This window comes from Ochotona curzoniae, unplaced genomic scaffold (genome assembly GCF_017591425.1).
Source record: "Ochotona curzoniae isolate NIBS_2020 unplaced genomic scaffold, NIBS_Ocur_1.0 contig_883, whole genome shotgun sequence".
In the NCBI taxonomy this organism is placed as follows: Eukaryota; Metazoa; Chordata; class Mammalia; order Lagomorpha; family Ochotonidae; genus Ochotona; species Ochotona curzoniae.
This window is the reverse complement of record NW_024466599.1, coordinates 77090764-77099663: the sequence shown is the minus strand read 5'-3', so window position 1 is coordinate 77099663 and position 8900 is coordinate 77090764. Positions and strand designations below refer to the sequence as shown.

Genomic DNA, 8900 nt, shown 5'->3' with positions numbered 1-8900 from the left:
AGCAACCAAAAAAAAAAAGACTGTCAGAAGACAAATGTCAAACTCTAAGTCCTTCAGCTGTAACACTGCTGCTCTTTTGTTTTTCTTGTCATGCTCATCACAGCTAATTCGTGCACCTTAATTCACACACAAGTTTCTGAGCGAACTCACATACTTGTGCAAGCAGGTGGTAGATGGTTGCTGGAAATGGAGCCAAGGAGCTTCCCAAAGATTCAGGGAGCCAAAAGAAAAAAGAAAAAAGAAGAAAAAGAAAAAGCATCCTTGGGCGGGCCTGGCGGGCTCTGTCTGCCTTTGTGATTCCATCAAGTGCTTTCTGGGGTTGCGATCCCAGAGCTTCCCTGCTCCCCTGCGGCTTCCCCGGGGGTGGGTGGGAGGGAAGGGGGTAGGGGACTTCTTTGTAGTCTCTTGCACCAGGCAAACTGTAAGGGCCAGAGAGACGTCCGGCGGCGCGTCCCAACCGGGATACCAAAGAACCACGTCCCGTCCCCTCCAACACTCCCCAGCTCCGGGGCCACCGAGGACCCGAGGGCGCGGCCCAGGAGCCCGAGACGCCGGCTCCGTAGCGCACTTACCTGGAGTGGTCGCCTTGGTGGAGATGCGCTTCTCCCGGTAGGGCTCCGCCCCGGCCGCCGCCCCTGGAACTGTGGGGTGTGTCCGTTCTAAAGTGGATTCTAGCAAAGCAGGTGAAGTGGCCAGGGGTGCAGTTTGGAGAGGACAGGGGCTGGGGTCCGCACGGTCACCTCGGCGCCTTGCCCCGCGGGGGCAAAGATCTGGAAGGGCGCGGAGCGGACAGGTGCGGGCGCGGCAGAGGGCAAGGCGGCGGCGATTGATCCGAGTATCGGGACGGGTCCCCTTTATAAGGGCGGCCGGCGGGGGCGATCGTCAGAGTCCTGGAGGCAGACGTCAGAACGAAGCGGTGCTGGGGCGGATGCGGGGGACGGTGCCCTCGTGAGGAGCGTGGGGTGAGGGTGCGAAGGCAACAGGCCCTGGGAGCTGGGGCCAAACCCGGGCACGGGGCCAGAGCCCTGACTCGCAGCATCCCGATTCAGGGGAAGAGTTGCTGCGGAGGGAGCAATTCTCTGAGGTTTTGGTCAAGTCCAACTTCTCTGTTTTCCCACTTACGGAGCGGCTGGAAGACCTGGAGGGTGGTGTCCCCCGTTCTTGCCCTCCCAACCCCAGCAGGGGTTGTTTCTTTGGCGTCTCCGATTGCGCGCAAGGATGGGAGGCACCGGGCCGCTAGGAAAACCTCAGGAAGGTTCTGAAAGCCCCTTCCACAGGGTTGCAGACAGGTGATCCCAGAAGTCAGCCAAAGCAGCTTTCCTCGCGGTGCCAGCCAGGGGGCTCGCCGTCTAAAACACACTGGTTCAGAACTAACAAATGCGATGTCTCCGTTTAAAGTGCAAGGATACCTGTATACCTATCGACCTATATTGCTATGCCGAATGTTTATCTCTCCAGGAATATGCGCCCCAAGCTCCAGCTGCATTCGTGTGTGTGTGTGTGTGTGTGTGTGCGCGCGCGCGACAGCCCGTCAAAACAGTCTGTGGAAAATGGAAGTAAAAGATAATTTAATTTTGTTGTGAACGTTTTTTTAAAAACCACGCATATGAGTAGCCTTAAAAAGTAAATGGTAAAAAAAAAAAGTAAATGGAAAATGGATATTATAAAAGAAATTATACATGGATTTTCAATTTTTATGCACCAAAATAAAAATTTTTAATCTCATTTTTTATAGCCTTTTTGAAGTTCCCTGGTAAACATAAAGATCTCTGTGTGTGTGTCTGTAGCTAAAGCCACGAGGGTAGAGAAACATGAGGCTTAAGAAGTAACAAAGTCGCAGGAGCATGTGCTGTTTTTCCTTTCTTACCCTCTTCCAACATTCCTGATTGTCACACAACAAGCTCGCATATCGCTGAGCATGCTACACCCATTTCTGTTCCGGCATCAATCCCCATGTGTACCATCACCCCTTTGGTTGTTTTGGCTATAGACAGTCACTGTACCCACCAGCTTTCTTTGAGGTGGGAAAACCCAACTGGGATCACTGGCCATGAAGGGTTAGTTATGTCTGGGTTGCTGGATTCCCTCATTGCTTTTCTGAAGAAGATTTAGCTAGTCTTTTGATAAAGTCACCCTCCCCTCTGTTTCATGCAGAGATGTGTGAGTTTATGATTGTTTAAGATATTTTATTCTTCTTTATTTGAAAGGCAGATTTTTCAGAGAGAAGAAACACACACACACAGAGATTGATTGATTGATTGATTTTCCATCTGATGGTTCACCAGCTGGCTCACTCCCCAAATGGCTAAGAAAGAGCAGAGCCCATTAGAATCCAGGAGTCAGAAGATTCTTTCGGGGTCTACCGCATGAATGCAGGGGTCCAAGAACTTTGGCTATCCTGCATTGTCTTTCCAGATCATAAGCAGGGATCTGAACTGAAAGCAAAGCAACCAGGGCATTAACCAGGGATCATATGGGGTGCTTGAGCCGCAAGTGGAGGATTAGCTCACTATACCACCATCCAGACACCCACATTTATGGTTTTAAGGAACTGCCAGAAAACAAATATGAAATTTCATGTAATTATTCAAATGTTTTGAAACATTTATTTATTCATTTGTTCACTCATTTTATTGCTTTGCTTTTTGGATTGTAGCCCAGTACCCAATTCTGTTTTGCACATAAGCTAATTTGTGACTTATCTATCAGAATAAGGTGATATCAGAAAGCTTACAGGTGTAGCAGGTACAGGCAGTGGCCATGTCTGGAAGCGTGCACGGGTCAGGGAGCATGAGTCAGGCCCAGATCTGGGCGGAACCAGTGACTCCTCGGAGAACAACAGTAGACATTTCAGAGGGAGAGTATGGAGTGCAGCCAGCCCTCTTGCTCTCAGGGGTGGGGGACACCTAATCCACTTTAAGAAGGCAGGCTTGCCAGACTCCAGACTCCGTGCCAGAATTGAGAAGGGATAGTGACCTTGAAAGTGGCCAACACTTTCTGGCCTTGGCAAAGCAGCTGTCCTTCATGACGGAAAGCACCAGTTGAAAATGACAACTGCTGATGTATTAGTCTAGTCCTGGGGAGACGTTTTGTCATTTGCCGAATCCAGCAAGTTCTCGGGTCTGATCGAAGGATGACATGCGTGTGCATTTCTATTCCAGGGTGCACCCTCCTAAACACCCAAGCTCTTTTGTCGGCAACATGCACCACTTCTTCTGCCCTTCAGAGAATATGCCATCCAGCATTTAAGTTAGGGAAAAGCACGGCAGTGGAGAACAATCCTGTACAGGGAGGTGTAAAGCAAGCTGTTCATTTATAGATCATTTATGTTATTTTCCTTCCAGATCATTTGAAAATTAATGCTCATTCCCTAAGTGCCTTTTATGGTCCAACAACTGCCCAGAGTACTAAGGATATATACAATAAATGAGACAGACTCTCCCCTTAAGTAATTTGTCACTTGTGGGAAAACAAGACAAACAAGCAGGGACTTTGCTCTACAGTCTGGCAATGCCGGGCAGGGGACGGCCTAAAACATAGGTTTTAGGGAAAACGCCAACAAAATGTCCTGATTAGGCTGAGGTATTCATCTTGGATGGAGGGGAAATTTGCTCCCTGTAAAAACGCATGGGGGTATTTAGAATGCAACAGGGGCTAGTTGCCTGTTAAAGTGATTGCAACAGAAAGATCCTTGTCTTCAGATAGCCTGTAGTTCATCACTTTGCTGCCAAGGTACATTCCTGAGTATCAATCAGCAGCACCAACTTCTTAAAAACAAACAAACAAAAAATTGTATTTTAAAATATAACGTGCAGGGCCCGGCGCGGTGGCGCAAGTGGTTAAAGGTCCTCGCCTTGCACGCCCGGGATCCCATATGGGCGCCGGTTCTATCCCCGGCAGCCCCGCTTCCCTTCCAGCTCCCTGCCTGTGGCCCGGGAAAGCAGTCAAGGACGGCCCAAAGCTTTGGGAACCTGCACCCACGTGGGAGACCCAGAAGAGGCTCCTGGCTTCGGATGGGCATAGTATCGGCCCGTTGCGCTCACTTGGGGAGTGAATCATGGGACGGAAGATCTTCCTCTCTGTCTCTCCTCTCTGTATATCCGCCTTTCCAATGAGAAAATAATAAAAATAAATCTTTAAAAAAAATAAAAAATAAAATATAACGTGCAGTACTCCCACATGTTGATGAGGAACAGGGCAAAATATTTCAACACATACATGAAGCTTCAACCAACCAAACCAAACAAGTGGCTTCTCTCTCTTTTTGTTTGTGTCATATTGATTTGTGTCTTTAAGATTTTTGCATGTGTTATATGCCACCATAATTTTTTTACCTGTGGTCACCCTGCTGTGCTGTGTGAGGCTGGAACGTATGCTTTCTATGTGATGGAACTCTTGTCTTGGCCCCATTATCTATTCCACACTCCTCTCACTGCTTTCCCAAACCTCTAGTAAGTGTTCTTTGTTCAGAGCAGCTGAACCATTTTCTTTAACTTCCACAAATGAGACAGAACATGTAGCATTTGTGTTTCTGTGCTTAGCTTTTTGACTTAATATATCTCTTGTTCCAGTCATAACAGAATTTTATTCCTTTTTATGCCTGAACAAATGTCCATGGAGCAGATGGATTACATATCATTTAGCTATTCATCTGGTGGTACACATACACGTTGGTTCTTTATCTTCATTTTCGGATTAGTGCTTCGATGATGCTGCTACCGCCCTCACATGCTGATTTAACGTCCTTCAGATAGAGACCGGAGGTGGGATACCAGAGCATCCCAATCTCTACTTTATTAAAGAGATGACCCAGATATCCCACTCTATACTGGTCTCCAGAAAGGGAAGCTAAGGTTTCTCCACCTCCTCATCAGCGGTCATTATTCTTAGTCTTTTTGATAACCGATGTGAGAGGATATCCAAGGATGTGCTCTTGTGATTATGAGTTCATCTCCTCGCAACTTAGAGATACTGAACATTCTTGTTAGTTAGTCATTTGTGTTTCTTTGGATACATCTGGATACATCTCTACTCAAATTGCCGACTTCATTTTTAAAGGATTTGTTCATTTCGAAGTTAGACTTACCGAGAGAGAGAGGAAAAGAGAGAGAAAGAGAAAGATCTTTCATCCTCTGCTTCACTTCCTAGATATTTGCAATGACAAAAACTGGGTCAGGTCAATGACAGGAGCCAGGATCCAGGTGCTTATTTTGGGGGTCCAGTTCATTTCTTCTATGCCTGTAACAACCAGGACTGGCCCAAATTAAAACCACAGTTCCAGACTCTATTCTGCAGGATGCACATTAGCAGGAAGCTGAAGTGGAAGTGGAGTTTGCACTCATATCAGGGGACTCAGATATTGGAAGCTGGTATGTTCTGAGCCAAATACCTATAAATACATTTTGATCATGATTCAAATTTGGATCAAAGTGCATTTTGAGATTTTTAGAGCCATTTTTTCATAAGTAATTATCATTTGGAATGTCCCAGCTTCACCACACAATATTAGTTTGAATCTTTGGTCGATTTTAATTGATTAAATTCAATTTCAACTGCAATTAATTGGTCATTTCAATAACTCTAGGACTATCTGAACTATGAAGTACTTTAAAAATTAAGATTGTTGACTATGTAGGAATTCTGGATCTTCACATTTCAGCAAAATTTGGGGATCTTTTTCTCCAGCCCTTCACCAGTGTTTCTACTGATCAACTTGGTTTACAGTATCCTGCATTTCAGAGTGAAAGAGATTTGAAGTCAAAATAGAGAATTTCAGCTCATTTTGACTAATTGTTAGATCTTAAATTTGTGTTCTTATTTGAATTTTAATTTTCTTATCTATAAAATGGATATAAAATTTGCATTATATTTTATCTCATTAGAATATAAGGATTAAAGGAGGTGGTATATTTTACACTTACTGCAATGTGTATCTTCCAATAAGATCTCAATAATAAATCTTCCAATAAAATCTCAATAGTATATGTCAAGTGGTTGCAAGCGCATACATCCACAGGCACTCCACAAAGGCTGAGTTCACCACCTGGTCTTACCTGTGTCTTAGGGTTAAGGTTAGTCCAAAAGTCCAATAGTCCTCGAGAGAAACCATCTCATCACCAGAGGCAGGTACATAGTAGGACAGCAATTCTGCAAGCTTCTTGCAGTTTTTTTTTAAAGATTTATTTTTTTATTTTTACTGGAAAGGTGGATATACAGAGAGGAAAGACAGAGGAAGATCTTCCGTCCAATGATTCACTCCCCAAGTGAGAGCAACGGCCGATACTATGCCGATCCGAAGCCAGGAGCCTCTTCCGGGTCTCCCACGTGGGTGCAGGTTCCCAAAGCTTTGGGCCATCCTTGACTGCTTTCCCAGGCCACAAGCAGGGAGCTGGATGGGAAGAGGGGCCGCAGGGATTAGAACCGGCGCCCATATGGGATCCCGAGCATGCAAGGCGAGGACCTTAACCACTGCGCCACCAAGCTGGGCCTATTTCTTGCAGTTTTTAGAGTCTTTGTCTATCCCAAGCTTTATGCTTTTGGAGCACTACTTATAAAACTTCTCATAGTTCTCTTTATATTTTTCCAGCTAAGTGAGGCGTTCTAGGCATTTTTTGACCAGCTTCTTCCTAATAACTTTCAGAATTTTGCTTTGATGCAGCATCTCATGGACATAGTTAAGGGAAGATTCTTGGGGTCTATCACCTCTCTAATGGAAGTCAGATGCTCCAGAATGAGCTCCTCACAGCTATCCATGATGAAGTCTGCAGACATACAACTTCATATTGTTGTTTTTCTTTCCATTTTCCAAAAAATCAAAAGGAGCACATCTTGGGACAAGAGTTGAGTTCTGAATTCCAACTGTCCTTCAATAGAAAAAGGCTTCCCTTCTGGGTGGTCTTCCCAGCCACTGATCCAGGTCTCACGATTCTCCATACTCCTCATTGGTAGTGCTATCAGGATTTCTGACACAAATAGGCTTGGTCTTGCCTAGTTCCTTTTGGCCAATGTACTTTTCCCTGATCTTTTTCTTCTTCTTCTTGTCATCATCCTTCTTTTGCTCCTCCCCTCTTCCTCATCGAAGCCAACAACTTCAATCTCAGGTTTGCTCTCAGACACCTTCTCTTCCTCCTCTTCATTCTTCTCTTCTGCTTTATCATCATTCACCTCTTTGTCTCACCACTTCTCCACAAAGAAGTATGTGATGGGGTGGACAATGAATTGCAAGTGCTTCTGCATATCCCCTTTATCCTCCTCTTTTCCAAGTACTTCATCTGGTCCTGTTTCAGGTGCAGAATCACCTTGGTTCCATGTCCCATTTGTTCACCTGTATTGGCCCTCTTGGTGAAGGAGCCATTGCTGACAACTCCCAGGCATCATTGCTCATTGGTGTCATGTTCAGTGATCACAGTCACTTCTCCAGCACCAGGTAGCCCACACTGAAGTAGCCAGTCATGGATATTTCCATGCAGCATGTGAGGCCTTGATGCTGTACTTGGTGACAGTGGCCAGGCTGGTGATCAAGTTGACCTTGGTCATCCAGGTGCCAATAACCACAATGATCAACATGTAGATTGATGTGAATCTCCTTGCCCAAGTCCAGTTCGCTGGGGCCAGACAAGCTCTCAGAATGGATCTTGTCCAGAGCGTTCGATAAATTTGAGACAAGCCCCCGCAGGAAGATCGCTTTGTTCAAGTGGAAAATGTTGATGATGAAGGAATCACAAACATCTCATCTCCTCCTCCATTGGCCGGTTCTGGGTCTGAATCTCCTGCTCCTCTGGGTCTGAATCTGCAACCGGGATGCTGAAGCAACTCTTCAGGACCAATTTTAAACTAAATGCAGTTTTGCCATTATAGGGTATGGCTAGGAAGAGGGGAAATAATTCAGTTTTGTAGGAACCTGTGATCTTTCATTTATGTGCAACAAAATGCATGAATGTTAAGGAAATGATATGAACTGAATGTTGACAAATGCAACCCCACTGTAACTCAGGCCCTAGTAGAAACACAAAACAGCACGTTTGCTCTAAACATTCCTTTTTTTGAATTCTGAGTCAGTTTTTTTCCACTAACCCCCAAGAGAGGATCTGGTTCTGATTTTTTTCAACTGAAGATTAATTTTACCTATAAATAAAATCAGATATCACATATTTACACTTAGCAGGATATTTTTGATATTTCTCTGTTTTTGAGTGGGTTGGTAATATGTTACTTTTTATCAACGTCTCCTATTGAATAATTATCTTTAATGAATAGTCTGATGAAATGTATCATTTCTCACTGATAGTTGCGCAGCTTCAAGGACAAATATTTTAGTAGATGTATGTGTTTGTTTTCCCATATTTTACCAGCATTTGATGCTTAAAATTTGGTTTAAAAATAATTTTTTTTCTTTAAATTTTGCCATCCTGCTGCTTGATGTAAAAATATATCATGATGGATTTAAATTGTGTTTTTATTGATGAGAATAATGTTGGGCATTTTTTTTTTTACTTGCCTGTGTTTTTGTTGCTGGGTTGTAGAGATTCTTTACATATCTTGGCTGCTAGTCTTAACCAGACTTTCTTACCTTTCCATCTTCTTAATGAAGATTAGCCATTTTCAGTTTTGATCAAGTCTGATGTAATTATTTTCTTTAGTTTCAGTGCCATTTCTAAGAACTTCCAATTGAGAAAAAAAATAGTTTATACTGTTTCCTTTTTAAAGGGTTACAATTTTTATCCTTAATATTTCATACTGTTATCCCCTTACTTCTGTGTAGAGTATGAGGAAATAATATACCACCGTTTGTAAATTTTAAATTTATTTGCTATGTTGTTTGCATTAAAATTTAAGTTATAAAAATTTATTTGAGAGAGAGAGAGCCCTCCCAAATGAGTCCCCTGGGAATGCGTGTAGCA

At 44.0% G+C, this 8900-nt stretch overlaps 1 pseudogene; it reads right to left on the bottom strand.

Annotated features, from left to right (window-relative positions):
- Positions 1 to 2916: 2916 nt before the first annotated feature.
- Positions 2917 to 8900, bottom strand: part of LOC121165003 — a 107761-nt pseudogene continuing 101777 nt past the window's right edge.